This window comes from Panthera tigris, chromosome D1 (genome assembly GCF_018350195.1).
Source record: "Panthera tigris isolate Pti1 chromosome D1, P.tigris_Pti1_mat1.1, whole genome shotgun sequence".
Classification (NCBI taxonomy): Eukaryota; Metazoa; Chordata; class Mammalia; order Carnivora; family Felidae; genus Panthera; species Panthera tigris.
The window spans coordinates 45,398,131-45,416,227 of record NC_056669.1 but is presented as its reverse complement, the minus strand read 5'-3'; the positions used below and the strand labels follow the sequence as shown (position 1 = coordinate 45,416,227).

Genomic DNA, 18,097 nt, shown 5'->3' with positions numbered 1-18,097 from the left:
GAGCATCGAGTGGCATCACAGAGGGTCTCCTATGAGCCATGTGCTGATCCAGGCACCCTGCATGCTTCCTAGCTTCACATCTGAAGGCAGTTGCAGGCAGGCATGAGGAACACTGGCAAGCAGCTGAGGAAGGAGGTATAGAAGGATGCTCTCATTAATAGTTATTAGGGAGAGATTGTTTCTCCAATTTGTTTAACAATTACCTGGGATCTTTGCATACTCGGGCTCCTGCTAAACCAGATATGCTTCCTAGCTCTTCCATTTCCTGGTCTCTCTGAGGTCTTGGAAAATTAAAAGTAGAGTGAAACGAGAGATGGCTCTGAATAAATGTTCCATTCCAGGTGACTTATTGTTTTTTTCTTAAGTTTATTTATTTAGAGAGAGGAAGAGAGAGCAGGGGAGAGGCAGAGAGAGAGAGAGAGAGAGAGAGAGAGAGAGAGAGAGAGAGAATCCCCAGCAAGCTCCGCTCTGTCAGCACAGAGCCCAACTCGGGGCTTGAACTCACTAACTGTAAGATCATGACCTGAGCCAAAACCAAGAGTGAGGCTCATAACCAACTGAGCCACCCACACTCTCCTCTAAGTGACTTATTCTTTTTTTTTAATGCTTATTTATTTTTGACAGGGAGAGAGAGACAGAGTGTAAATGGGAGAGGGGCAGAGAGAGAGGGAGACACAGAATCCGAAGCAGACTCCAGGCTCTGAGCTGTCAGCACAGCTCGGGGCACAGCACACATGGGGCTCGAACTCACAGATTGCGAGATCATGACCTGAGCCGAAGTCGGATGCTCAACCAACTGAGCCACCCAGGCACCCCCTAGGTGACTTATTCTTAAAAGGACCTTGCACAAAATGTTAACAATACTCATCAATTTTCTGTGAAGTGAAATGTGAAGAGAACCATCATTTATTGAGCATCTACTTTGTGATTTGTATATGAATCCTATCTCATATTCACAGTAAGCCTGTGATATATTGAAATTACATAAGAACAGATTTTACTGCAAAATACAGAAAATCTAACCACAGTGGCTTAAAATATTATGGGTTTAGTAGTGTAGTAGGTGATACTGGCATTGATTCAGCTTCTCAGTGATGACATCTAGTGATGATGACTAGTTCCTTTTTCTGTATCATTAACCTTAGCAAGTTGACATTTAGTCTTACACTTGTCATCTCTTGATTGCAAGATGGCTGCATCAGCTCCAGATATCACAACCACATTCAAGGCAGAATTGAGAGGGAAGTACAGGGCTAGCCACATTAGTCTCCATTTTATCAGGAAAGCAGAAGCTTTCCTAGAAAGCTGCTCATGAGACTTCTACTTAGATATCATTGGTCATAATTGGATCACATGGATACCTTAGTTGCATAGGAGGTGGAGAAAATAGGGAACAGAATTGTCAGGGTGGCCTTAGACTAGGGATGGATAAACAACAACTAAATCTGGACCACTACCTGTTTTTGTAAGTTAAGTTTTGCTGCAGCATAGCCACACCTGTCCAGTTATGTACTGTTTCTGGCTGTTCTCATGTAACAACAGCAGAGTTGTGGCAGAGTCAAAGGTCTGCAAAGTGTAAATATTTACTTTCTGGCCTTTAACATAAAAGTTTGGCAATTCCTGCCTTAAACCACTCTTGAGCCATCACCTAAGCTAGGCATTTTCCTCCCTCAAACAAAACCAGGAGAGCCTCTGACAGCAAAAAGAAGAGGACACTGTCCTTGGATAGGCCACAAACATTGTCTGCTACACACAGCTATTGTTATCTGTTTTAGATGGAGACTGAGGGTCAGAAAAGGTAAGTTCAAATTCAGGGCTCTCTGACTTCATGCTTTTCTGATCATACCTTATTTTTTGTGAGTTTTCTCATCTCTGAAGGAGCTGTGAGATATCCATCTGTTACTCAACTCTTACATGAGTTGCACAGAAGGGCAGGGAGCTAATGGATCTATCTTAATAGGTTCACAAGATAGTTAAGCACTTACTTTTAAATTGTATTTTAATGCCCATTTTCCATTTTACTCTCTTTCCACTACACATATACACAGGTTGCTAGACCCTGATCTACTTTAGGGTAGTTTTTTCTCATCTTTTCTCCCCAGCACTTCACATAGTACCCAACACATAATGAGGACTAAATATGTTTCTTTGTTGTACCCCCCGCCCCTGACTCCATAATGTCTCATACCATGTAAATATACACCACTCATGCTTGCGTGTATTATGTCCCCAGGAAGGCTATTAATTACATCAGTGGAAGGCTATTAATTACATTAATTACCGTGCACTAAACCTATACAGAATGACTAAATCACATCCCTGCCCCACCACTGGCCCCTTGGAACTGAAAGTGATTGCAATTGCTCTGTTGAAGGGCAGCGTGAGTCACCTTCAGCCTGGCTGGTCAATGTCATCTCTGTGTGATAGCCACAGCATCTATATCAAGCTCAGGCTTCAAACTTGGGCTGCCTCTGTCCCTTCATTTTCTCTGCAACCTTGAAACAACGGCACAAGGGGTAGGAGAGCCAAAAACAGTGTACTCTGGGACAAAGGAAAAGGGCAAAGCTTTGAGACAAAAAGGAAGGCTTTCACAAATTGGTTTTTTTTTTTTTTTTCTTCTTTTTCTTCTCATCCTTCTCCGTAACCCAATGTAAGGGGCATTGGGAGAAACCACATCCCTTCTTCCCATCTTCCGTTTCAGAAATCTTATGCTTCCTCAAGTGCTCTCTACCTCTCTGGCTTGCAGGTATTAGCCATTTCCTTAGCCTGGAAGATCCTTCTTCTCTCCCACCCTCATTCACCTTCATCAGGCTAACTCTTAAAGATTTACGTTCAAGTCAACTTCCTCCAAAAAGCCTTCCTCATTAGTTGAAGACTCCCCAGAGCATTCTGTGCATGGGGACCTAATCGTCCGCTTGTTTGTCTCTCGTATGAGTGTAGAAGCTAACTTTTGAGGAGCCGCATCCGGCGAATTCTACATGTTCAATTAAAAACTAGCAAAAGAAAGAATGAAGAAGAGGAGGAAGAAGTCATTGGGCTCCTAACCCTTCCCCTGGGCAGGCCGGGATTCCTACCCACATGTGATTCCCTCTTCCCTGGAGGTTTCTATTTGCTTCTCAGTTTCTGAGGAAACTGTTAACCAGAACAAATATCTTTGTTTGTAGATTTTATCTGCATCCTTCACCACTGGGTGTCATTTTCCTCCATCTCTCCAGCCAGGCACTCCTCTGCTGTTCACCTCAGCTCTTTAAGTGGTGGAGCCTGGTCCTGGACAGAGTGCAAAAGCCACAGTGTAATCTCTTCTTCTTTCAGGGCCACTGACCAGAGGGAACAGAAAAGCACTGATTGGGCTCCCCTGATGCAGACTGGCCAGTGGCTCTGTAGTTTCCTTCTGTGTTTAAAATTCCTTATCTGGCCTCGCTAGCAAATCAGCAGGCCCACAGGTCAATGGAGGATTATCTCCGGAGCTGGCACTTCAAAGAGATATGCACACTCCACTCCCCTGGGTCAGATAGCTGTGTCAGTAAGAGGCTGGAGTAATTGGGATCACTCAGCTCAACACATAACACAACCCATTAGCTGTTTTTAAAAAGCAGGGTTTACTTTATTTTTTCCCATGATAAAGTTAATCAGTGCTGTTATAGTCCATTTGGCAAATAACAAAAAGTGGAAAGAAAAAAATTCCGTAACGATATACTGTGTTTGGTATGACTCGCTTTCATTGTCCACTAGGTCATTTCTTTAATAGTTGTGATTATATACATTTTACAATAAATATGAACTTATATCTTGGCTTTTTTTCATTTAAAAACATAACAGGAATATTTCCCCAATTTTTTACGTTCTTGGATAAATATAGTTTCAATAGCGGCATAGTAAGTATAATTGACTAATTTGTTTCACAGTTTCCTCGTTGTTAGGTGTTTACATAGTTTCCAGTGATTTTTTGTCTGAATTGTTATGAATGTTATTGAACACATAAATCTTTTCTGTATGTTTACTTCTTTCCTTAGGCTAGATTCCTGGGAGAGATCAAATGAGATGAATATTTAAGTTCTTGGCTTATATTGTAAGACGATTTGATAGAAAGACTCTACTAGTTCATACTTCTATCAGCATGTTAGAGAATGCCAGTGTGTTACACCCTAGCCAAAACTAGATAGTCTTCTTCAATATTGTATATTTTTCTTACTTGATAGGAAAAATATCATCATAGGTGTAACTTGCATTTTTCCCATTATTAATGAGAGTAAATATTTTTTCTCAAGTAAGTATTTCTTTTTGGACATCATCATCTATTTATGTCCTTTTTTACTTCTCCATTTGGTCCTTTAATACTGTTCTTGTTAACTTTCATGTGCATTCTGCTAGGAATTTACCCAAGGGATACAGGAGTACTGATACATAGGGGCACTTGTACCCCAATGTTTATAGCAGCACTCTCAACAATAGCCAAATTATGGAAAGAGCCTAAATGTCCATCAACTGATGAATGGATAAAGAAATTGTGGTTTATATACACAATGGAGTACTACGTGGCAATGAGAAAGAATGAAATATGGCCCTTTGTAGTAACGTGGGTGGAACTGGAGTGTGTTATGCTAAGTGAAATAAGCCATACAGAGAAAGACAGATACCATATGTTTTTACTCTTATGTGGATCCTGAGAAACTTAACAGAAACCCATGGGGGAGGGGAAGGAAAAAAAAAAAGAGGTTAGAGTGGGAGAGAGCCAAAGCATAAGAGACTCTTAAAAACTGAGAACAAACTGAGGGTTGATAGGGGGTGGGAGGGAGGGGAGGGTGGGTGATGGGTAGTGAGGAGGGCACCTGTTGGGATGAGCACTGGGTGTTGTATGGAAACCAATTTGACAATAGATTTCATATATTGAAAAAAAATTAAAAAAATAAAAGAATTTGGGACAAAATCCCCAGAATTGATGGTTGATAAAAGATACATTAAATGCCTCATGGATTTATCACACTGAGTCACCTAAGTGATGTGAGGGACTAAGTAAGCAGATCTGGTGTCTGAGACGCTCACGCTCTGGTTAGATAAGACTTACTATCACAGCCTGAATGAAAATAAACAATTCAAAAAATTAAAAAAAAAAACTTTCATGTGCATTGATTCTTCCACATATACTATAAATACTGTCTTTCCATTTGTTGTTTTCCATTTCATTTCGGTTTGTTTAGGATACAGAATGAATTTTTTTTTGTACTTCAATGTATTGCTATTTAACTTTGTGTTATCTTTTGTGACTTTGAAACTTAAATAGCCTTCCTCCCAGATATTTGATAACCATTCTTTTCTTTGTTTGCTTTGATTATGTTTGTTTGTTGGCTCAAGAGGGTAGTGATTAAGAACCCAAAATCTAGAGTCAGACTTCCTGAATTCAAATACCAACTCTACTGCCTGCCAGCTCTGCAATGTAGGGCAAGTTACTTAAACTCACAGCACCTCAATTTTCTCATCTACAAAATGGGGACTAATGAACACAGAACTCAAACATTTGTGATGATTAAATTAGATAATATATGTAAAGCATTTAGAATTGTTCCCAGAGGCTTATAGTAAGTGCTATGTAAGTATTGTCTATTAATATTTAATTGTTGTAGATTTATATTCTTTTAAAATCTATAGAGTTAAGCTCTCTCTCTTTTCCTGTTTTAAAAAATTGCTTATTTTGGGGTGCCTGGGTGGCTCAGTCAGTTAAGCGTCCAACTTTGACTCAGGTCATGACTCACAGTTTGTGAGTTCAAGCTCCGCATCAGGCTCTGCTGATAGCTCAGAGCCTGGAGCCTGCTTCAGATTCTGTGTTTTCCTCTCTCTCTGCCCTTCCCCTGCTTGCGTCTCTCTTTCTCTGTCTTTCAAAAATAAATAAACATTAAAAAAAGTTTTTTTACATAAAAAATTGCTTATTTTTCAAAAATTTCTTGGATAGTTTTACTTCCTTGTTTTTCAGGATAAATCTCAGCCATGCTTCTAAAAAGATTTCCACTGAGAATTTATTGGTCTTGCCCCATCTACTTTTGCGTGGGCTCTACAAATCTGTGTAGAGGCATGGTTAAGAGGCAGTGGTATAGTGGTTAAGAGTAAGAAAGCATCAGATACAACTGGGTTTGCGTGCATCTCAGTTCTGCCCCTTTCTAGCAGTCAAGTTACTTCCCTCAGATTCAGTTTCCTTATCTCTAAAGTAAAATAGGAATAGTAATAATAGAAATTGCCATAACCCAAATGTCCACCAACCAATATGGATAAACAACATATGATACATGTATACAATGGAATAGTCTTTGGTTATATAAAGGAATCAAGTATGATATAGGCTACAACATGGATGAACCTTGAAAACATGCTCAGTCACATATTTTATGATTCCATTAATATGCAATGTACAGACTGGCATATCTCTAGAGATGGAAAGTAGATTCATAGTTGCTTAGAGCTTGAGAAGATGGGGAAACTGGTGGGTACTAACTAAAGGACACCAGGTTTCTAGTGGAGTCTCATATGGTTTGAACTGACTGATGTATGAAGATTGTGTGCCTGCAGCCTCATTGCAAAGGAGACCAGCAACTACATTGGAAAATTTGCCACTTAAATACAGGAATTTTTCCTAACATAGAAAGGTTATTCAAAAGACAATGGTCAGTCATGATTACAATCTTTACCTACTACAAGAACAAAGAAAGTCCCAGAAAACCCAAAATCTAAGGTGTGGGCAGAGGAAGAGGATCCAGAGAAGAATACAGAGGAGAAAGGATGATATAGATAGAAAGAAAATTTAAAAAGAAAAATAATGGAAGAAAATAGATTAAAGACTTTCAAGAAGGAGGGAACAGTGATTAAGAAGGTTAGTTTTATACAGAAGTCAAATCGAATAGAAACTGAGAATTATCCACTGGCCTTAGCCATTAAGAGGTCATTCAGAGCCTTAGTAAGAGAAGCTTAAATAGTAGGGTGAGGAGGAACCCTAACTTCAGTGAGCTGAAAAGGAAATGGAAGATGATGTTATAAAGACATACACTCTCTCAAGATTTGGAGATTTTTGTCTCAACATGTGAGTGTTGTAATAAACATCATATTTAATCCTTTAAAAGCCTCATGAGGTAGGGGCTGTTACTATCGTATATTACAGATGTAAACAGGCTTTAAGACCCAAGGTCATGTAAGGGGCAGATCTGGGTCTCACACCCCAACATGTCTGACATCAGAGTAAGAAAGAACTCAGGCACTGGATCACACTGCCAACACTTATTCAGCTGTGTGTTTTAGGGCAATCCCCATAGTCACTGATTCTCAGAATAGGAAGGAATTTGAACTCTGTTTCACTTCTTGGTTCCACTTCATAGACCCTTAAAACCAGAATATATCTGGCTCCTCCCATCACACTATGTTCATTCCTCTGTTGTATTTGTTGTTGTTGTTTTTAATAATTTCTCCTTCTGGTAATAGAACTCTGATTTTTTTTTCCTCTGAAGATTCCCCTATTCTTTCAATCTGGGTCCACTTGCTTTAGCAGGTGCTGACTCTATCTTTGTTCTCAGGGCTGAGCAAGTCACATAGTCTCGATCAATTACAATATGGCATCCCTGTGGCTGCTGTGAAAAGTTTAGGGATAAGCTTGCAAGCAAATCCAAGCCACTGCAACTCACATTCAAGACTTGTATCACACTATTTTCTGTTAGACTTAAATCTGGGTGAATATAGACCTGGAGCTGTGGGAAGTCATCTTCCCTTCAAATAAACTCTGCAGGTGAAGCCTACACTTGGGAGAACAGATCCAGAAAGTGGAGAGAGTTGGGGTCCCGATGCACATTTGGATCAAGCCCCATTTAAGCCCAACACCACTTGTCTTTTCATTACATGAACTAACAGTTTTTGTTTGTTTTTGTCAGTTTGAGTGGGATTTTTCATCACTTGATGCCAAGAAGGAGCTAATGCGTAGCTTATCATGGACTGCATAGTAGTTTCTCCTCCAATAGAATGTTAGTCAGAGTCCCCTAATCCTGCCATATTGTTCTTTGTGCTTCACCCCACCAATGCCTAGGATGATGTCTTATATGCAGCAAGTGTCCAGTAAATGCCTGATGGATTTAGTAGAATTGAGTGTGGACTGATTCTGCAGCATTCTCTACAAGATGCTTCAGAGAAACTTCCTGCTGTCACTTTTGTCTACTAACCACAAAACTAACCTGCAGAAGAAGTTTCAAATATTTGATCTTTCTGTTTGTTTGAATCCATGTTGAACCAGAATTTAGTGTGAACATGTACTTGGAATGCTTACTATTTGCTCCAACAAAATAGCTTGGAAGATGCAGAATGGATTGTTTTATCAGTGGCCCAGTAAAATGAAATGTTTATTTTCTGTCCTTTGTAAAAAACAAAAAACAAACAAAAACAAAAAAACAAACCAAAAAAACAAAAACAAAAAACCAGTTTGTTTTTCTCTGGGGCTTGATTCCTTTTACACGAAGGGACTGACATTCTCTTCAATAAAAAAGGGGTAGGGATGGGAATACAAACTGGTGCAGCCACTCTGGAGAAAAGTATGGAAGTTCCTCAAAAAATTAAAGATGGAACTACCCTACGACCCAGCAATTGCACTACTAGGTATTTATCTAAGGGATACAGGTATGCTCTTTTGAAGGGGCACATGCACCCCAATGTTTATAGCAGTGCTATTGACAATAGCCAAAGTATGAAAAGTGTGTGTGTGTGTGTATTTCTATATATACATGTATGTATATATATGTATATGTATATACATATATATACATATATAAATACACACACACACGCAATGGAGTATTAATCAGCAATCAAAAAGAATGAAATCTTGCCATTTGCAACTACGTGGACGGAACTAGAAGGTATTATGCTAAGTGAAATTAGTCAGTCAGAGAAAGACAAATATATGACTTCACTCATATGAGGACTTTAAGATACAAAACAGATGAACATAAGGGAAGGGAAGCAAAAAGAATATAAAAACAGGGCGGGGGACAAAACATAAGAAACTCTTAAATATGGAGAACAAACAGAGGGTTACTGGAAGGGTTGTGGGAGGAGGGATGGGCTAAATGGGTAAGAGGCATTAAGGAATCTACTCCTGAAATCATTGTTGCACTATATACTAACTCGGATGTAAATTAAAAAATAAATAAATTATTTAAAAATTATTTTTGTACAGTCAAAAATAGATAATTCAGATAGTTATTTAGGTAGTGCAGATTTGAAAAAAAAACCACCATCACTTTGCTGTGAATTATCAAACGATTATGACAAACCTAGGAGCTTATGTTCCCTAGGAGCTGCTAACATAGAGTTTAACCCTGAATTAATGTGAAAGATGTTGTTACTTAATGAGATAATGTCATTGAGAGTAACTGAAAGTTCTTGGAACACAGAAGGACACTATGTAAATATAAGCCATTACCACTATCATTATTCATTAGAAAATCTGTCTAAAGGGTTACTCTGCCTACTGGATAGAATTTTCTTAACACTTCCATCTTTGATGATTAAAAAGAAAATCCTTAAGCCTATTTTAATAAAGTTTTCATGTTTGGGGGAAAAAAGGGTAGAGAAATAGGACTTTTTCTATTTATTATTGTGAAAACTTGGCAGCAATTCTGTATTAAAATGTTCATGAGCTATTGCACTTGTACACAGTTTAGGATTTTTAATATGGATTGTTGTAATGAAGAACCATTCATGGCCAAGAGAGAAAGGATCTAAGCCTTTTTAAGGAAAGGAGTGAGTCTAGAAATCAGAGGTGAAGATGAAATTAAGTAGCGTGGTCAATTCAGTGCAATGTGGATGTGGGCTATGTGAGATGTGGCTGAGGTAGGTAGCATGGCCAAGCATTGTGGCCCCTGGGAGTCCAAGAGGAAACAGTCAAGGCAGCAGTGAAGTAATATGGAATCTGATGCTGCTACCACCTCCATCCACATTCCTGATTGTGACTTGTTTGGCCTCTGATCACAGCTGCCTTTGATTTATATATTTATTGAAGTACCCACTAGCAACTCTACAGCTTGGAAACTGTCTCCATTATAAAAGCATCTACCATTTATCCACCCATTCATCTGTTCATCCAACTGTTCATTCAACTAGCATTTGTTGAGTGCCCACTATGGCCAGGCCATATGCCCAGTGCTCATTGTGTGGTAAGCTTGCTTCTACCATAGAATACCAAACAAAGTCTGTTTTCTCTCAAAAACCTTATCTCAGCATAAACATGCTCACTTACCCTGTTCGCCATGTAAAAGAAAAAGGAAAGGAATGCTTTTTCTTATAATTGGGGTTGGGGTGGGCATTAGAGTTTTGACTGGAGTCTACTTTTTACTAACAATGGCCATGTTGAATACCCATGAACTATCATGGTACACAAGGCTCTCCAGTCTGACCCTGACCTGTTTGACCTGTTTCCTCTCTTACCACTTCCTACTCTCTATCAAAACAACCATACCAAATTTCTGAGCATTCCCAAAACATAGCAGGCTTTTGTAAGCTTCTTTGTCTTTTTGTAAATGCCAGTCATTTTGCCTGGAAAACCCCTATCCATCCTTTAAGAATCCACTCATTTGTCACTTCTGTGACACTCTCAGTCACTTCCTCAAAAGATTAATTCCTCCATTCTGGTTGTCAGTACTGGTTGTTGTTGGAACTTAAAGTCTATCATAAGTTCAAGAAGTTGGAAACCTGTGAAATAAACCACCCATATAATTCTGAAATGCTAAAGACAATGAATAAAAGCAGACATGAAGAATCACCTAGAGATAGGAAAGTTCCCAAACCTATAGGATTTGACTGTAACTTGATTGATAGAAAAACATTACAACTCCAAGAGAGATTGTTCAGTTGCAAAGCACAGAATAGGAGTCTGAGCAGCAAATGTGCATGTTTCCCATCTCAGGATTGCCCCGGGGATGAAATTCCCTTTCTGGAGATAAACGTTGAATTATTTCCAGGTCTAATAACAAGGCTCTTCCTACTGTGGACAGATACAGGACATTATCAGTTTCCATTCCCACCAGCAACACATTCTTACTGTGAGAAAGATGTAACAGAATTTCTTAGCCAGGCTCACAAAGCAATTATTAGGATTATAATTAGGCTTCCTGTGCAGCTTAATAACAAGGAGCAAAAGAGTTCTTCAATACAATGCTAATATTCTAATCTATTTGACAGTTTCATTGGTCTTTGAAGATTATTAAATCATGCTGGTGTATGTTTTTAGCCTCATGTGCAATTTATTTATCACGAGTCACTGGCAAGCCCCCATCATCCCTGAGCATGGAACTCGGCAAGCATATGGACTAGCGAAGCAGAGGAAGAAATCTTGGAAGTTGGCGATCACTGAAACACAGACCAGCAGTTCTCAACCCTTTATTCCATAACACACATGGTAAATGCTATTCACGTGAACAGTTCCCGTGGGCAGTCCCAGGCGAATATGAATTCCAGGGTGCTGGTTCTAACTCCATTTCTGTCTTTTCCACTTAAGAAAGCATATTAGAATACAAGTGAGTACAAGGTTGCCATAGAGATGACCTTGAATCTGCTCTTGTTTTTAAAAAGCGAATTACTCTTACTGTTTTTGTCCAGCAGCCTTACTCTCCTCTGTCCAGTTTTGAGGGTGAAATCTGCAAAGGACTTTAGCAGGTAAGTGACAGGATTATATTTGTATTTTAGAAACACAAAATGACAGCTAAAATTGAGAATGCTCCTGCGCTATTTGGGCAGGAGGTGATGATGGTCTAAATCAAAGTTGTGGGAATGAGGATGGAGAAGAAAGGATAGATTGAGAGCTGCGTAGGGTAGAATGAATAGAATGGCCAGATATTGGGGTAGGGTGGGGTGAGAGAAGAGAAGAAGGCATAGATAAAGTCAGCTTGCTTGAATGACTGGGAATTGTAATACCACTAACAGGAAAAGAACCATAGGAAAAGGAGCTGGTTTGGGTGAGAGAGGACTTTATATACACTAGGTTGTGGTTCCCAAGGCAAATCCACACATCAAGTAAGATGTCAAAAATGCAGGAGCGCCTGGGTGGCTCATTCGGTTGAGCATCTGACTCTTGGTTTCGGCTCAGGTCATCATCTCCTGGTTCGTGGGTTCCAGCCCCACATCAGGCTCTGTGCTGGCAGTGCAGTCTGCTTGGGATTCTCTCTCTCTGCCTCTCCCTGCTCATGCTCATTTGCTCGCCCTCTCTCCCTCTCTGTCAAGATAAATAAATAAATTTGAAAAAAAAAACATGTCAAACATGCAGGTCTGGAGATTCAGATAGAACTGCAAATATAAATGTAAGTAAGGGTAATTAGATTATTGATCATAACTGAAGTCAAAGGAGTAGTGCATGAGGTGAAAAGGAAAAACAGGTAGAGGATTGAATCTACAAATGGTAACATGAAAGGGCTGACCAACAGAGGAAGAAGCCAGCTAAGAAAGTTGGGAGATGTCGAGATTCATCAGAAGAATCAGGAGAATGGATTGCCTTGGAAACAAAGAGAGGAGAAAATTCCAAAAAGAAGAGAGTGTTCAGTGATGTCAGATACTCCAGAGAAAGCAGAAGCAACAATGCAAAGTATTCATTGCCTTGGCAGTGAGAAGGCTATTGAAGATCTTGACAACAACATCCAGAGTGTGGAGCATGGGCAGCAGATTGCAGTGGGTTCATGTGTGAACATGAAAAAAGAAGAAGGAAGTAGAGGTGATAAAGGGAATAATAATAAATAGTGATAGATAACATTTATTATGTGTCAGGCACAGTGCCTGACCTATAAATTCTCATTTCATTTTATGAACTATGTTTAATTATAATCCCTTTTTATACCTCAGAAACATACTTTTAGGTCATGATCTCAAAGTTTGTGGGATCAAACCCAGTCAGTGCAGAGCCTGCTTGGAGTGCAGAGTTGCTGAAGATCACCCAAGTAAGAGGTTGTAAAAACATGATTCAAGCCTAGTGCTGATGGACTCAAAGCCTAAGACCTTGACTACCACACTGGGGCCAGAAGAGAAGGTGAAGCCAGGGGATATTTTTATTTGTCTGGTTATAAAGGTATAAATGGAATGTTTCTTCTGAAATGGTAGATTTAGTTTTTTAATCATAAAAGTCATGCACATACACAAAATCACAAGGAACTAGTTTCTTTGAATTGTTACTCTGATCTCATGTCTGGAATCAGTTGATAATGAGCTACTCTAGTTCTTTCAGTATCAAACCTTTGCACTCAGGCAGCAAACTGGTTAGTTATTAATATGTGTTGAGCAATGAACTTAAAGTGGAAGTAAGACATCAGCCTCAACTTCTTGGACCCTTAGAAAAAGCAACAGGTAAAATACAGTGAGGAAGAGAGTTCCAGATTCACCTCAGTGTTTCTGACCTAAGCTGAAGGTGGCCCAGAAAGGTATTTAAAATTTTTTTCATGTTTATTTATTTTATTTTGAGAGAGACAGAGAGAGAGAGAGAGAGAGAGAGAGAGAGAGAGAGAGTGAGAGCATGATCAGGGGCAGGCAGAGAGAGGGAGAGAGAGAGAATCCCAAGAAGGCTCTACAGTGTCAGCACAGAGCTCGATGTGGGGCTTGAACCCACAAACCATGAGATTGTGACCTGAGCCAAAATCAAGAGTCAGATGCCCAAGTGCCCCTGCCCAGAAAGGTATTTTGATTAGTGTTCCTGTGGGGATTCAAGTCCATTCTCAAGGTGGCCTTGGAGACTGTTTCACACTCGGACTCTGGGTTCTCCAGATTCAATCTAGAAAGACCTGAATTCTCAATTTTATTGAGAAATTAGACTTCCAGAGATCTCTGGGTTTCATGGATTGCCCATTATATGCCACCTATGTGGCAGATGTTCTGAGTGTATAAAGCTAGCTGATGATAATAAAGAGGAAGATACTTTACCATTGGAAAGTCCAATATTACTCTCCCCTGAATTATTCAAGAATTCAAAACATTTCCATGATCCAAAGGGTCATAACCCTCTTCCAGAAGCCAGGTTGAGAAAGCTGGTGAGCTAATGTGAACCTCAAAGAGAAAGGGTCAGAGACCCTTTCTTCTCTTCTCTTCACTTTGTCCTAGGGCTGCCTTCTTGTACAATTCTAGGGACATCATTTATATTGACCATTTATATTATTCAGAAGGAAGGATATCCCTTGAAGCACATCTCCAAAGAATATTTACTTTCATCACAACAGATTACAATATGGGGGCACCTGGGTGTCTCAGTCAATTGAGCGTCCGACTCTTGATTTTGGCTCAGGTCATGATCTCAAAGTTCGTGGGATCAAACCCAGCACAGAGCCTGTCAGTGCAGAGCCTGCTTGGGTTTTTCTCTCTCACTCTCTGCCCCTCCCTTGCTCAAGTGCACACACTCTCTTTCTCTCAAAACAAACAAACAAACAAACCCCAACCAGATTACACTATGAATGGTGCCCCCTGGTGTTGTGCAACTCAGCACCAACTTTCCTACCTAACCCTAATCCCAGCTTTCTATTCAAGAGGAATGAGAAAGAACAGATATTTCAAGACTAAGACAACCTATTATTCCTTCTTCCAAGGCAGTAGGTCTCGTCATTGCAAAACTAAGAAGTGACTCTTGTGGGGTGCCTGGGTGGCTCTGTTGGTTAAGCAACTGACTTCGGCTCAGGTCATGAACTCATGGTTTGTGAGTTCAGCTCAGGTCATGAGCTCATGGTTTGTGAGTTCGAGCCCGCATAGGGCTCTGTGCTGACAGCTAGGAACCTGGAGCCTGCTTCAGATTCCGTGTGTCCCTTGCTCTGCTCCTCCCCTGCTCAAGCTCTGTCTCTCTCTGTCTCAAAAATAAACATTAAAAGAAAAAAAGAAGTGACTCTTGCAAAACAAGTGACTCTTGCAAAACAAAGATCTTTTCAAAGTGATTTTCTGAAGCTTGTTTTTATTTTATCTTTTTAAAATGTTTTTAACATTTATTCATTTTTTGAGAGACAGAGACAGAGCGTGAATGGGGGAGGGGCAGAGAGAGAGGGAGACAAAGAATCCGAAGAGACTCCAGGCTCTGAACTGATAGCACAGAGTCCATTGTGGGGCTGGAACCGACAGACTGTGAGATCATGACCTGAGCCGAAGTCGGATGCCCCACCGACTGAGCCACACAGGTGCTCCTGAAGCTTGTTTTTAAAAAATAAGATATTTTCTGCTCCTTCAGGCACCTTCATTACACAAAAAATAATAGCTACCATTTATTCAGCGGATGTGGCACAAATACTTTATATGCATTATCTCTTTTTTCTTGAGATAGAATTCTGACTCTAATAGTGGAGTTAAAATGTACAGAAATGAGAATGCAAGGTAGAATGTGTAAAAAATTACGTGAGTGAGGTATAAAGCACCAAGAGAGCCTAGAGGAGGTGGGATTATTTCCAGTCAGAGAAGCTCATTCAGTCAACATTCAGTATGTAATTATTGCATGACTTTTACATCCTGGTCTCAAGAATCTTACAGACCATGGGGGGAAAGGACGAAGAAACAGATCATCTTGACAGTGTCATGTCATCTGATGACTGCAATCTGGCCATCAGGGCAGGCTCCTTGGAAGAGGGGGCATATGAGCTATAGCATTGAAGGTTTGGGGAGCTTCTAAACAGACAAAGATAGGGATGTCTGATATCCCAGGGTGGCACCTGGATCTCATTACAACAGCTCCATCCTCTAGAAGAGGAAGAGAAACAAGGGGTTGTTAACTTCCCATTCAATTCTCCTCCAAGGCCCTAATTTTGAAGCCTTTAATGGTAACCAGTCCTTCCCCTTTGTGCAACTGGCTTTCCTCCCATGGAAGATTGCACTGCACTTTCCCCTACTTAGCGCCATTCAGCCTGTGACCTCCTCTCCAATTTACCAATCGTGATTCACATCCTCCACCTTTTCTCCCACTGAGAAGAAACAGCCCACTTTTGGACTTTCAAACCTCCTGGAAAAAGGCCAAGCTTCCATAAACTCCAGAATATTATTGTGTGAATTAAAATATTCACATGGTATTAACCATGCAGTTACTCCAACATTTATTTTGGAAAATATTACATTTGGAAAATGGGAAGTATTCCAGAGCATTCTCTTACCTTGAAATATCAGTAGACACAAGGGGATTTAAGGATCATTTCTTGCTCAAAAGTTATAAAAGAATCTGTACAATTAGATACATAAAATTGCCTTAAATAACATTAGTTAAGGGCTCTGGGGCTTAAAAAATGCCTATAGAATATTTGTGGAGAAATTTGGGGCAAAAGGCTGCAATTCTAACTCACTGAAGCAAGCTTTCAAAACGCCTTTGAGTTAAATCCCAGTTGGCTCTTATTGTACATTTCTCTTCCAATCACTGATGATTAGACCTTGCTCAGTTGCACATTTTCCAAGCTCTTACATGCTTCAAACTCTGTCCCTCTGGCTACAAGAGGCAAAGCAGTCTAGAGCCCTAGTGAGAACTATATCTAAACCTCAAGCCCCAGAGACTTAGGGGCCCAGTGGGCTAATCGTGTTTCCCTTACTCTCCTCTCTTTTCCATCTGTTTCTTCTCAGTTTGGTTTTGTAACGCTAAAGTCACAAGAGAAGAGTGCCAGGGGTCAGCTGTCCCAAAGGGATCTTACTTATGCACCTCTTTCTTTAATGTGGCTCGGCTCCCATTGCCTACGATATGTTTGCAGTGGCTATGATACAAGTGAGATTGGGGGGCACTGAGGAAAAAGGTCAGGAGTAATGGACAGGTTGCAGTCCTTCTTGTGTGTTCTTTCAGCCTTTGAAATTTGATAATTCTTGAGATACAACATTGTCCATGATCCCATGTATGAGAAAGAAGACCCACCCCCGCCAAACACACATGTGTGTGAGTGTGTGTGTGTGTGTGTGTGTGTGTAAATGAATAAAGAACAAGTAGGACATATGCCAACACACAACAACGGTTACCTCTGAGAAAGGAAGTGTAAATAGGTAAGAGCACACCACTGATTTACATATGTCACCTTTTTACATTGACATTTTATTTGTGTAGTGTGTAAATAAACATAAAGAAAAATGATTACAATAAAGTAAAAATGTGTTTTTAAAAACAACTAAGTAAGATTCTTTATAGTGATATAGAAGGCTACCCAAGAAATGTTAAATTAAAAATAGCAAGTTTAAGTGGTAAATATTCTAAGTTCTATTTTGGGGAAAGATGTAAACATACACACACATAATTGGTAGTCTGTGCATAGAAAACATTCTGAAGAAGATATACCGAATTATTGCTGTGGTTATGTCTGGGAGATGGAGATGCAGGCAGGCATTGTAATTTTCTACACTGGATAGTCTCTAGAATATTTAAAATTTTCAATATTAGCATTTATTGATTTTCCTAACAAGCTGGCTGATGTAGGATTATGCCCTTTTCCTAGATATTGCCCTCACGAGACTGGCTGTTTCAACGGACCAACATGTAATGCTGTGTTGACTGATCTGAACAACTAACTCACATCCCAATTCAAATGATACTGTTCGTGGCAGGTTCTGGTTTAATAAAGATCCCAGCTTTTACCTGTTCTTACCTTAAATAAACAGGTCCTTCTGCTACAAGTTCCCTCTTCCTCTTCTCCTGGTAAACTTCTTTTTTAAAAAAAAAAACTTTATGATTTATTTTTGAGAGAGAGAGGGAGAAGGAGAGGGAAAGAGAGAGAGAGAGGGAGAGGGAGAGAAAGAGGGAGAGAGAGAGGGGGGGAGAGAGAGAGAGAGAGAGAGAGAGAGAGAGAGAGAGAGAGAGAATCCTATGACCCCAGGATCATGACCTGAGCCACAATCAAGAGTCAGACACATAACAGACTGAGCCACCCAGGTGCCCCTATTTATCCTTTACAAGCCACTCAACTATTAGCTTTCTCCAACTCCCCAGGTAGAATGACTAATTTCCACTTTGCCCTCATAGCATTTACACATTTCCCCATTTCCACGAGTTACTCCATGTATGCTAGTTCCTTTTCTCAATCTCTGTCTCCTCTTCTGGATTGTTAGCTCCTCAGAGCAGGGATAGTATCTTGTTTTCTATGTATCTATGTTTCTATGTTTCTATGTATCT

General features: G+C 40.0%; 1 long non-coding RNA gene across 2 annotated transcripts in view; it reads left to right on the top strand.

The window, feature by feature from the left end:
• Window positions 1–17,578, top strand: part of LOC107179341 — a 46,962-nt gene extending 29,384 nt beyond the window's left edge. The window contains exons 1-3 of one of the 2 annotated variants that reach the window (XR_006208260.1): window positions 12,582–12,724; window positions 12,853–13,036; window positions 17,424–17,578. This is a non-coding gene — a long non-coding RNA (uncharacterized LOC107179341). Of the gene's footprint in view, window positions 1–11,622; window positions 11,677–12,581; window positions 12,725–12,852; window positions 13,037–17,423 lie in introns of those variants that run through there. The other variant, XR_001509942.2, reaches the window with a different exon arrangement.
• Window positions 17,579–18,097: the final 519 nt, after the last annotated feature.